Source organism: Salminus brasiliensis, chromosome 1 (assembly GCF_030463535.1).
Source record: "Salminus brasiliensis chromosome 1, fSalBra1.hap2, whole genome shotgun sequence".
NCBI lineage: Eukaryota > Metazoa > Chordata > Actinopteri > Characiformes > Bryconidae > Salminus > Salminus brasiliensis.
Window position 1 is genome coordinate 33,492,573 of NC_132878.1, and position 13,836 is coordinate 33,506,408.

Genomic DNA, 13,836 nt, shown 5'->3' on the forward strand with positions numbered 1-13,836 from the left:
AAAAGTGTAGTTCATCCATTCCATCAATAAAAAAAAAGACCAAGCAACCAAATATTTAACTCAAATATATACCCTAAATAAACCTTTATTTTATATCGAATAAATCCAGTTCAACTGTTTGTTACCATATGAAGTGTTTTTTTAGGTTGAACTCAAACCACTACAATCTACCTCCATATTTTAATATTGAAATGAAGAAGAAATGTACATATATTTGGTTTTTATGGGGTGCCCTAACATTTTCATGTGACTGTATATACATACATTAAAATACATACTCTTAATGTGATACATGCACTAGCTGAACCACCTCAATGCAAGTGACTCAAAAGTAAGTGGTAATTTTCTCTCACTTTTGATGAGGGCAATCCATATGCTTCTAAAAGCTCCCTGTCCTCAGCACATTTTGTTTTTCGCTTCAGTCCATGAAGGAACTCATCTTCACCTCGTCAGGCATCTGTTTCCATCCTTTGTTTCGGTAATGTGAAAAATCGCACCGAAATAATGTGGCAAACTGCGAACAGCTTTAAGCTGCAAAAGTGCAATATCTCCTTCAACTTATGACAGACTGCGATAAAAAACAGCAGCTCTGGAGAGCAAGTCTCCAGCTCTGCTCTTCTGACATTAAGGCCTATATATTTCCCCAGGCTGGTAACAGACTTAATGAAGACTGAAAACCTTCAACACGAGAATACAGAGCATTTCTCACATCATAGCTCATATGTAGCACTCTGTGGGAAGAAGGCTTTGATTCAAGCATGTTCATTTTGTCATCAGATAACAATTATTACCAACGCTCTGAACAGTTTGGTTCCCCAGCCAATGTGATCATTAGTTTGCTTACCAATATTTTAGCAGTTCCATTACTGAGGATACTTAGAGAATTGCCCAGGGCTCAGAAACAGAGTAAGAAATCATTGGTTTGCTCTGAGCAAAACCAATATCTTCACTTTCCACATTTCCAACATAACGTTCCCAAACCTGTTGAAACTAATTGAAAAACTAGTTAACTCTATAAATCCATTCCATTTACTAATGCTGTCTGTAGGCATATACTAGTAAAATAACAGGTTTGTACTCATAAGGGTGTGTGTTCACACACAGGTTGTACAGTGTTACTGTTATGGGATGGGATGTTACTGAACATTACAGTCTAGGAAAGTAACAGTACATTTATTCGTACCAAACCTTCACAGTATGGGGGTCACGGTTCAGTACATGCAATCACATGAAGAATATATGGTATCATAACTGTAGTCTTCTTTGCCCCCCTTCTCTCTCCTCCTGCACCTCCTGCTCTCGCCTTGTGTATATCTTTAAGCAAACAAATTTGTCTGCAGATAAATGACTTTAATATGCTAATCCTGGACACTTTCATAGGACTGGCATTAAGAAAAAAATAAAATATCTCCTCCTCTGCTTGAAAACACAAATGAGCTACGAGTCAGAAATAATTAGTGTAAAATCACAACATGCGTTTGTTACTTTTGCTGCTTCTGCTTTGCCAAGTTTACCAGTATTGTCACATTGACTATTAGAGAGGGTGTTACTTGCTCAAACCACTTTAAAGTGATCTATAGGCAGTGTTGCTTTGGATAACAGGCCCATCTGTTGTCATGCAGAATTTATCACCCCCTCTCTACCTCATTCATCACTGGTCAGTTTCTGACTATGGGTCCACCAAATACAATCTGGGTGTTGGACCATTCTCAGCATAGTGGTGATACTGGCGTGGAAGTGAGTGTGGCACTGGGATGTGTGTATCAGGCACAGTGCTCCAACCAAGTCGCCCAAAACCGCTCTGTTGCTCTGTCGAAACCGAGCACTAATGAAGAGCTATAAGTGAATTGTGTATCAAAAGATGATTTACAGTCTCTAGCTGTACACCAGGGCTTGTGTCCAGTCAGTGTTCCTAAACAACTGGAAACAATGTCTGCTCTGTTGTAACTTCATTCGTTTCACTAGATTCTATTAAAGCCATTTGCAAAAATGTTTGCATAAAGATCCAGCCGGAGCATGAACTCATGGTTATGGGCCTGCAGGCTCCATTCAAACAGCATTTCTGAGACCTGTGGAATGGTCAAACTAAGGAGCATAAAAGTCTAAAGGGTTAGAAACTGCAGTTTAGTTTCTAATGCTTTAGCATTGCTCAGCTCCTTGTAAAGGGTTTGGCCACCCTGGTATAAACTTCCTCATAAGCACACTGTGCTGATGTTCAATGCCAAGAGTAATTTCCCTAGTGTATGTAGGGGGACACTGCCAAGGAGCATGTGTTTGTGTGTGGGGGGGTACAAATCTGTGCACTTGTAGTTGTGAGAGTAACAAAGTTACTTTTGGGGATTTTTGTTCTTTGGTGGTTACTCATATTAGGCTACATGTGTGGACGCTTACAGACACCAGTGTGTTTTGGGCAGCCAATAAAATCTATTGTAGAGAAACCTAGCATCTCAGATTTCTTTACAGCGGTGGTAAATAGAAGTAGGGGTCGCCATGACTACAACACAAATATTTACTAAATATTTACTATCCAAAATCACCAGTGAACCTTGATGTGTCTTCTGGGCTTTACATGTAATGTTGATGATGGTAAAAGAGAGACATATCTTAAAAAATATAATTTTGCCATACAATGCCCAGCACATACCCCTCCACCATTAATGGATTAAAAAAAAGAACAAACTCTTCCATTGGGAATAATATAAAACAGTAACTTGGGCCTTAGGCTAAGTATTTGTAACCATACTGCACAATAGCTTTCAGGCAGAGCTTTCAGAGGCAATAACCTCTTCAGATGTCCGTCAGATGCTTCCATTTACCACCACTGTGCACAGTTCTGACTGAATTATGTAATTTAATGTCATTTGTCTAGAACTGAGTATTTGACATCGATCCACACTGAAAGAATATTTATATTTCAACTATTGTCGTGTGTGTGTGTGAAATCTGACATTAATGTGATACATTTTTTATTACATACTAATTATTTATTATTTAAATGCTGTTTTTTTTATAATTATGACTTAAATGCTGTTTAAATGCATTTGTCATTGTTACCTAATTTTACATCTTTACATTTATTTGTGGGTTCCAATGTATAGTCATGCCCGAAAGTATTCATACCCCTGTCAAAGTTTGACTTAATTTTACTTTTATTTAACCAGAAATTATATTTTTGCCTGGAAATGGCACAGGCATCTCCCAGGAGATAACACGATGATGTACAAGAGGCATCATTGTGGGAAAAAATATTTCTCAGCTTTTATACACATTTGAACAAAAAGTGGCATGTCCAAAATTATTCATACCCTTCTCAATAATTAATAGAAAAGCCTTTATTGGCTATTACAGCAATCAAACGCTTCCTGTAATTGCTGATCAGCTTTTTGCATGTTTCCACTGGTATTTTTGCCCATTCATCTTTAGTGATAAGCTCCAACTCTTTGAGGTTCGAGGGTCTCCTTGCCATCACCCTGATCTTTAGCTCCCTCCACAGATTCTCAATTGGATTCAAGTCAGGACTCTGGCTGGGCCACTGCAAAACATTAATGTTTTTGTCTGCTAACCATTTCTTCACCACTTTGGCTGTGTGTTTTGGGTCGTTGTCGTGCTGAAATGTCCACCGGTTCCCAAGGCCAAGTTTCTCTGCAGACTGCCTGATGTTGTTGTTGAGAATCTTGATGTATTGCTCTTTTTTCATGGTGCCATTTACTGCGATCAAGTTCCCTGGTCCATTGGCTGAAAAACACCCCCAAAACATTAGGTTCCCACCACCATGTTTGACAGTGGGGATGGTGTTCTTAGGGTTGAAGGCTTCTCCTTTTTCACGCCAAATGGTGCACACATCATTGTGGCCAAACAGTTAAATTTTTGTTTCATCTGACCATAAAACAGAACACCAGAAGTCTTCTTCTTTGTCCAGATGAGCATTTGCAAAGGTCAAGCGGGCTTTTGTGTGCCTTTTCTGGAGAAGTGGTGTCCTCCTTGGCCTGCGTCCGTGGAACCCAGCAGTGTGCAGTGTCCGTTGAACTGTCTGCCTTGAGATGTCGCCACCAGCAGAGTCCAGATTCACCAGGATGGCCTTGGTGGTGATCCTTGGATTTTTCTTCACCTCTCTCACTATTCTCCTGGCCAGCACAGGTGTCACTTTTGGCTTCCGACCACATCTTCTGAGATTTTCCACAGTGCGGAACTTCTTGTATTTTTTAATAATACTTTGCACTGTAGCCAGTGGAACTTGAAAACATTTTGATATGGCTTTATAGCCCTTTCCTGACTTGTGAGCGGCCACAATGCACAGCCGCAGGTCCTTAGTGAGCTCCTTTGTCTTAGCCATGACTGTCCACAAACCAACTGCAGAGAGCTGCTGTTTTTCTCCTGTTGAGTTGATTAAAACAGCTGTTCCCAATGAATCAGGGTAATTAGGATGCTTTAAAACAGCTTGGACTATTTGGAATGGTATAGAACTTTGGATTTTCCCATATACTGTGACAGTTCAAAGTTCAAAGGGTATGAATAATTTTGGACATGCCACTTTTTGTTCAAATGTGTATAAAAGTTGAGAAATATTTTTTCCCACAATGATGCCTCTTGTACATCATCGTGTTATCTCCTGGGAGATGCCTGTGTCGTTTCAAGGCAAAAATATAACTTCTGGTTAAATAAAAGTAAATTTAAGTCAAACTTTGCCAGGGGTATGAATACTTTCGGGCATGACTGTATCTTCTCATGGTTCACTTCTCCCCTTACATTGTGAAAGACCACTTGTGCACCACTAGTGTGACCACTGGTGCCGAGTACTAAATAGTGAGGTGAAGTTGACAAGGGTGCATTAAAAACAGTTCGCTTGATAAAGCCTAAGTCGTGCCTACGGAAGACGGAGCCCCCAAGAAGAGATAACCATTAACAGTACATAATATAAAACACTGTTCCTCATGATGTTGCTCTTTTTCTTGTCTTGCCATCTTAGCATTGGCTTTCCTGCTGCCTCTGGTGGAAGACCTGGTCACTTCCATCAGTGAGCACCTGTGCTACTAGGAGTTTTCATGTGAGCCACCCTTCACACAAGCAGCTGAATTTCAGAAACATGTCTTTTGATGTTGTGGGGATTGTTCAGACCTCTTCCTATATGAACTTCCTTAAAGTTTCAGTTTTCAAGAGCATTTTTATGGTTTAGAAAGCTGCACTCACTGACACCATGGATTTATTTGTATCTTCTCTAAAGGAAACACACCAATATTTTTATGGTTATAATGATTTGTATGACCTTTGACTGACCTATAGCAATGCCCAAGAACTGCCCTGAGAAGTGTATTAACACAGTCTGTTCCGACATTTCTTTTATACAGACAGGGTTTGTAAGTAACCAGTAAAAGTTGGGCCATCTGAATTGAAATGTCTTATTTACTTCCATTGCTTTACAATACATTGCTGGAAATGTACCTGTACCTTTTCCTTGAATTTTTTACTTTTCAATTTGACTGACAGTGTATAGTTATAAAAGAACTGTTGCATTATACGTTTGTGATGCTTTAATCACACATTGTTTATTTTGGAGGGGTTTCTTCCTTCAGTCTTGTCTTCAGGAGGTGAAATGCTGCTTAATTTGGTGTAAGTTCTGATAATTGACATCTGACTTCTGAGACCTCTTGCCTTTTTACCCCTGATAAAGTCCTTTGTTGTGTTGGCAGTGTGTTTTGGGGCAGTTCCTCAACATTAGATTAGAAGAATTTCTATGTAGACTTCTAAATGAATTCTGTTACTACCATCATCACATCCACATTATCCTTTTTTATAACAAATTCTTTTAAGCAAATATAATTTAAGCAAATAAAACAAAGGCAAAACATGCAAAATTATATGTGTGCGCACACACACACACTTCTTTGCTCAGTGAATTATCAACACCTATGAGATATGCCTCAGGACAGAGAAACAAAAGGAGTAAAAAATATAATTAGACAAGTATGTGTGTGTTTATCACATGTTTCCTTGGGTGACGTTGTTTTGTGTGTGTGTATGTGCATGTGTGTCGCACGCCTTGACTGATTTCTCTCTCTGCTTCCTATTTCCTGATGATTAGGGAGTTGCTGTGAAGATGGGACTGTCATTCACAGCCTCTTGGCAGTGGAGGTCTCTTTCAGGTTCTCTTTCATGTGCCATCACTGAACTGCTGAGAGGCTGATTAAGCTTTGGGCCATTTGGCAGTGATCCAGCAAAACATCTTCTTAAGAACTAGGTTTACAGCAGGGGTGGGGAACTGAGGGCCAGAGCCCAGCAGGGTTTGGCATTTTCCCTGCACTGATCTAGCTATTGAGCCTGGCAATTAGCTGCTCAATTGAGTAAAGAGGGTCTGAGCAAAAAAAATTACCAAACAGTCTGGCCCTCCAGGACTAGAGTTCCCCTTCCCTGTTTTAGATGTTTTGGCCAACTGACCACAATATAAGACAAAATGCGAGTGAGGTGAGAGTTTTCCCATAAGCATGTAGTCACACTCTCTAACTGTAATACACAATAGTCCAACTTAGTCTAAATAACTATTAATTCATAGTATTATCAAATTGATATGAACAAATAAACTCATTTAAATGATTAAAAAATAGTAATAAAAATATATTATACCACCTTTAAAAACACCTCTTATAGCACTTTTTTTCAACAAAAATAATATTAATTTGGGTTCAGAATAATGTATGTGACAATGTATGAATGTATCTCGTCATTAGCCCACAATTACCCCACCGCACTGAACTTGGTACCCAACTCTATAAGCCATTAAGCCATACTTACACACACTAACTGTAGCCACTAACATCTGCAGCCACTGCCCATTATATATGTTCCATTCACAAGGATAGGGATGGATATTGTGGGGTATTTGGAAGGAACACAAACAAGTCAAAAATATACCTTGGTAATATGTGAATAAGCTATGTGTTACTCCAAAGCATTTTCGTTTTTTGACTAAATATTTCACAGATTTTTAGGTGTTAGCTGTTCTCTAGAGTAGGAATTCCCCAGAGAAATATTCACTGATCAGGTTACAGCCTTAATGTGAAAGATACTTAAGCATATAATGTACTGTGTATAAAAGGGGTTCAGGCCAATTCCTGCCACCCAAAGGGAGGTCTGGTTGAGCAATGTAACCAGACCTTAAAGGGTATAAGGAGAAAGTTCATGGTAGCCAAAGGCAAGGACTGGGATTGATGGCTGTTCTTTTCACATCAGGAGGTGCCCCAGGCTTCCAGAAGTTTTTCCTCTTTTGAACTTTTATGTGGATGACAGGTGACGGGACTACTTGATGTGCTGAGAGAGGCCTTGAAGAGGCCAAAGACTCCTGAATCCATTAGCCTCTGTTCTTTTGTGTGCAGGATGAGGGAGAATGGAGGAAATGGCAGAATTGGTTTTGAAAAAAATGAAGCAAACCAAGAAATGCCAGAAGAAAGTATTTTTACCCCTGGAAATATGCTCATGACGTATCATGAGAAAGATTGATCCCACTACTTACAGACATGCCTGGCAGAAAAAAGCCATTCCATATACACCTGCTGAAAGAATGAAAGAAAAAAGAAGCTTCAGTCAAGCAAGCTGTGGAGGTGGGAGAAGACCCCAGAGCAGCCAATTCTGGCCCTGGAGCTGATTCTCCTGTCCAACCACCAGCAGCAAGAGCTAAACGAACTCATCCTTGCAGACGTGTTCCAAGCAAAGTCTGGAATCACCACCTTGCTTGAGCATTCCATCTCTTTGAAGGACTCCATGCCAGTGTGCCAGAGGATGTAACACTAATGCACCCTTTATCTATGTAAGGGCAACTTGCAAGCGGCCTAACTAAGTAGGCCAGGCTGTGCACTGCATTAAGGACATTCCTGGGACACTTCTAGTTAACTGTTAGGTCATTTGACCTGCAGGGTGCCCACCAACTCCAAAGCCTAATGGACTGTGCATGCTGAACAATACCAACACTTTTGCTACATCTTATCTAGATGACATTGTGGTGTACAGCAACACCTTTAAACAACAACTACATCATCTAAGTGAATTACTGCAATGAATTCTGGCAGGTCATCCACATACATATCTGGGATGTGTGCTTGGACTAAAGGGAGGGACAAAGTGCAGGTGGTGCAAGAAAGGCTACAGACACTGACCAAGCACAGAACATCCAGTCATTTTTGAGACTAGACATCCGTATGCGCTTCACCACAAGGCCTACTTTGGCAATTTGTCAAGATAGCCTCCAAATTAACACAGGCTACAGAGGTGGCTGTGTCTTGGGATGGTCAGATGGCTACAGATGTCCATTCTCTACAAAAATAGAAACTCTGTGATTTAGTAGTAAATTATTTCAGTAGAAAATTATTATATTTGTGAATTAACAGTTGAAATGTTGGTTGTTAAATGTGAACTGACCCAATGGGACTGCATTGGTGGAAGTGGTTGCAGGTGGGTGCACAACAACTAATAGGAATGGGATAACGTATGTGCAGAACCGTACTTCAAAAATTAAAGCCTTTCCTTTCTCTGTATATTAATGCTTGTACACTTATTAGGTTTATTATTGGCTATAATTTGCTATGCTATAACTATAATGGTGAAAGACTCTGAAAAGAAACTGACACATTTTGACATTCCAAACACACATCCCAAACACACAACACTAACAGTCTGCACCCACTTAAAGACCCAATACGATACTATATGTTAGTAAACCCAGAACCAAGCCTAAGGCAGCAGAGCTCAGCAATTCAGCAATTCAACAGAACTGCCCACATTTATACAACACCAGTTAAGCAAGTACAGTATTGCTGTTGCAAATAAGCAGGGCCTGGAGCAGTGGTGCGTACCCCCTGCTCATCGATCCACTGGTTAATATGACGTGGTTGTGCTATATCAGTACAGTCAATAGGGGCTTGAGGGAGACGCTGGTCTAATTAGGGCATTGACTTTTAATTAAAGGGTCTGAGTAATTTAAATGGCTTTATTTAAAAGAGAAGCAGTTTTTTTACATAAGAAGCCAACGAGCACCTGAAGTCATAGGATATCTTATTACATTATACTATATTACGGACTTCTAAATTACCAGTGGGAATAACACTGCATTATGAGCAGCGGCATACCATGAGCTCAAACTGTGGATATACCTGCAGTCAAAAAAAGGTCCTGTAATACATTCAAACTCTATTAATTCGGGGCTGTCTAAATGCAACTACATTGGTGAGGCATCATGTTATTAACCCTTTAGACCCCAATTTAATTCTAAATCACTTCTGTTGATCCTTGACAGTTTACTGAGTTACTGATCACTCTTTTAAACAGTGACAATTAACTAACTCTTTTTTTAAGGAACAAACATTAGGTTTTGTTTATTGTTAAAAAAGCCTGAATCAGATTCATTTCTAAAATATTTACTTATTGTGATTATTAACATGTGAAAGTTACTAATAATTGCTTTAACAGTTCAACAATTCACACATTGTTAAGATCTTGTCACGCAATTATACACTGTACAGTGACAAATACGTGCACCTTTACCTTTACCTTTACCTTTTTTAGTGCTTTTAGGCTGCAGTAATGAGTATAATCTCACTTGAATATAAAAATACGGAATGCTTCTTTTACTAGCCACTTTTTAAAACTAACATTAACTCTAATGCTATGTAAAGCCCCTTAAGGCATTAAACCTCACACTACCCAGAAGACACATGAATCAACATGCTGCCAATTATACAGCATTAACATATAAATTTAAGTGATAATTCTTACTAATAATTTACATAACAGGGTGGTACCACTATTAACAATTATGTACACAAGAGCAAAAACCTAAAAAAGTACTTAGTAGTAAGTAATAATTCAACTGAGTTTATTCAACTGAAATAAATACTTGAATGAACCATTATGTGATTCAATGTAGTTAAGTTGAAATAACCCAGTTCAATTGCTTATATTTAATTTTAATTTACGTTTTCTCTTTTTAAAGTGTACATAATTGGACATCTGTGATGTGACAATTACTAATAGTTGCATTGTTAGTAGTAAAAACCAACATGTTATGTAAATTATTGAGCATGAATCATTGCCTTACTCTACCTGCTGCCCATATCAGATTCAAAACCCTGACACTGGCCTACAAAGCCAAGAATGGACCAGTCCCTCCGTACTTGATGACAATGGTCAAAAGCCAACCTGCACCAAGAGCACTTCCAGCTTCACGTTTCTCCATATAGTATACATGTGTAGAGTAAGAACTGCATCTGTAAATCGGTGCAAACTGGTATCAATCACTGGAATAGCTTACCAATAGACTTTCGTCTACTGAAGTTATTTTAGTGGTGACAAATGATTTCTGTAAACCAGCAAAAATAACGTGAAGACATGTCACTAAAGACAGATGTTAAGAGACTTGTGCTTTGAACTGACTTCCAGATCATGGCTGTTGTCTAAGTGAGCAGAAGTCCAGTCAGGATCCTCAGACTTTGTATGTGATGAGCAGCATGTCTAAACTCTGGGAGTCTCAGCCTCAGTGGGACAGCCATCATAAAAAAGGTGTACAAATATTGCTTACAAATTGACAGCTGGAATTTTCAGAGTAAAAATAAATCTCTAACTATCTAAATTGTAATTATCATAGAAGACTGCTGCAAATATTGTCAGAATTAACCTCAGTAAAGCCCGGCCATTACAGTGAAATGCAGAGCGTCCAGTAGAGGCCTCTGTGGGGTTTATAGTTTTAAAACAGATAGTAGCTTAAACAGGATACATGGTGGACACTTGCAGGCTTGAGAATGGTCCATTCATCTGAACATGTTCATCATGTTTACACAACAACAGCCACTTTCATATTTTATGATCACTATCGCTGCATGGCCAAAGGTTTATGGACTGCTCATCCAGTGTTTTCTTTGAAATCAAAGGTGTTCATATGGTGTTTGCCCACCTTTGCTGCAGTAGCAGCCTCTGTTCTCTCCAACAGATTTTGTATTATTTGAGGATATGATTGCATACAGCCACAAGAGCATTAGTGAAGTCAGATGCTAACAAGTTGCATTAGTGTGGAGATGCTGTGTGTAGTAATCATGAATCTGCAGATTCTATTTCTGACACAGTCTCTCTCTCTCTCTCTAACCTTCTTTGCTTCTCTCCTTCTCTCTCTGTTCAGTTTGGCTCTTGACCATGGGTCAGGTTTAACTAGCCCCGGTGAGAGGCCACTCCATTGATGTTTAATTTCTCAGTGGTCACAGTCTTAAGGGTGTACAACCACAGATACAAGTAAACACACACATACACCCACACCCACCCACATACACAATAAAATCACATTCAAATTCTAAGACCCAGAGAGAGAGAGAGAGAGAGAGCACGGGGGGGGGGGGGGGGGGGTGAAAGAAAGGACAGAGATAAAGACTGAGAGAGATTGAGAATTGAGAAAGAGAGAGAGAGAGAGAGAAAGGAGGGGAAAGAGAGAGAGACAGAATGAGAGAGAATAAGAGAAAGAGTGAGAGAGACTGAGAAAGGGAGAAAGAGAGAGAGAGAGAGATAGAGATAGAGAGAGGACGAGAGCGAGAGAAAGAGAGAGAAAGAGAGAGAGAAAGAGAGAGAGCGAGAGAGAATGAGGAAGAATGAAAGAGAGTGAGAATGATAGAGAGAATAACAATCTGAACAAATGAAAGAGGGAGAGGAAGAAAGAAAGAGAGAGTATGTGAGAGAGAGAATGAGAGAAAAAGGCAACAAAAGAGAGACCTTTACTAATATACATTAATAATAAACAGTGCATCATACAACCCTTCACCCACAATTCCCTCACACATGCCAGAACCACCTGATTGGTCACATTCAAATGCCTGATGACCAGTGCTTATGTCCCTGCAAATATAATAAGCGCATTTTTTGAAGTGCAGCACAGTTACAGTTCCTTTCAGGAATGAGCGATCGTGTTTATTGTTGAGCAAACTCCTGAATGTGAAACATATATATCATTATGCAGCAGCGATAATAATGAGCTTATTATAATCAAAGTCATTATGGAACCGCTGGTAATTAGATTCCAACTACAGTCATTTAAATTAAATGTCACCCCCAAAATGAATCTCTGCAACTAATAAAGCAAGAAATAAAATACTCCAGGATGTGGAGGACACGACCACTCAGTGTGACCTTTGGTTGTGTACAAAGGAAATGAATATATAACCCAGGCCAGCAGTCTAAGACTGCATTCAATTCAAGCAGAAAGCTTTTAAATAAAAACCCTTTTTAACCCCTAAATTGTTATTGTGAGTAAAAAACTCTATTTGTAGGTAAATCTTTAAATGGAAGCAGATTTTTGACAAGGTCTTTGTTGTCAGATATTTTCTGGGTCAGATCTATTTCAATAAAGCCCTTGTTCAGATTACTTCCATGTGGATCTAATCTGCTCATCAAACTTGTGAAGCCCATGCAGACAAGTGCATGCTGACATTACAGCAAAAAGGAAACACACCACCAAATACAAAAAAAAACTTGAATGATCATATTTTTTAATGTTCAATTTCAATCTGTTATCAAATTTTGAAATCATGACCAAATGTCATGTTCATATGTTGAACTTTCATGTTCAATTTTATGATCAAGTCATGTCATAATAAAGTTTTCAAATTTCTTGCTCAAATTCTATTATGTTTAAATTCTTAAATCATCATTAAATTGTTGTCAGGCCTGCGTTATCTGGCTCTCCCCCGGGGTGATCCAGAAGTTGGCCATGCATGCGGCTTCCCACGTCAAGCTTAACTATGAACACCTGGGACTGGGGCTTCATAAGCCGTAGCTTTTTTTTACTCTCTTGTTGCCGTGAATTAGCTCTGTTGCAACCTCTGCACCACAGCGTTCTACGATCTGCTCAAAGGGGATGTATATTGATCTTGTCATTGCTTGTTTGGTCTTATGTCTGTTGTCCAGAGACTGAGGCTGTCAACTGCATGGAGTGAGTGTTTACATACAGTACACACATACATAACATATGGTATTCTAGATAGCTTACCATATTCAGTTCTTCTATATTATTTGTAGATATGATCAAATGACCAGTTTTGTCAAAGATTTTCTACTTGAGTAAATAAATATGTTGTATTGAGCATCAGCAATATCTCCTAGTATATTTTATTCACTGCAGAAGTTCTGAATGTAATACGTGATTTGTTGATAACGGCCGATACACAGGGCAACATGTAAATAAGGGCTCTTCTTTGTTGCCAACTGTTCAAGTGTAAAGCCACATTGATAATGAATGAAAGTAAAGATGAAGGGAAACAGTGGCACTTCGTAATTGAACTATACGTTACGCAACAAGCAGAGTACGTAATTACCCTGAAGTTAGTCTAGCAGAAAAACCGCTCATCAATATATAATTACAAACAGCATTAAAGGCCTCGGCAATGAAAACTGCAAGGGCTGATACAATAATCAGCTCTGTGCCATAGCAAACCACAAACACACACACACACACACACACACGAAAAGCCTTTTTCAAATGGAAAGAAATTCAATTTGAGATCCTGCGTCCAGTCTACGATGTGATTCCCTGCACTCTAACAAACTAAATATAGAGCTTATGAAAGAGGTGGAAAAGCCCACCAGGAGATGAACGCTCTTTATAGACAGTAGACGTTAAAGCAGCTGCCAGCACAGTAAATCCTGTAGAGCTCTGATACTGCTGTGAACAACAGCAGGAGAGAAAACGTATGAGAAAAAGGACAGAAGTAGTGATACAAAGAGAGAGAGCAAACATTGAGAGAGAGAGACAGAGTGAGTGAGTGGAAAAGAAAAATGGGGAAGGAGAGAAAATGAAGTGAGAAAGGAGTGAGTGAG

The 13,836-nt window shown here is 39.2% G+C and overlaps 1 protein-coding gene across 2 annotated transcripts in view; it reads right to left on the bottom strand.

Annotated features, from left to right (window-relative positions):
- LOC140554821 (exostosin-1) overlaps window positions 1–13,836 on the bottom strand; it is a 289,508-nt gene that overhangs the window by 17,544 nt on the left and 258,128 nt on the right. The window lies entirely within an intron of this gene.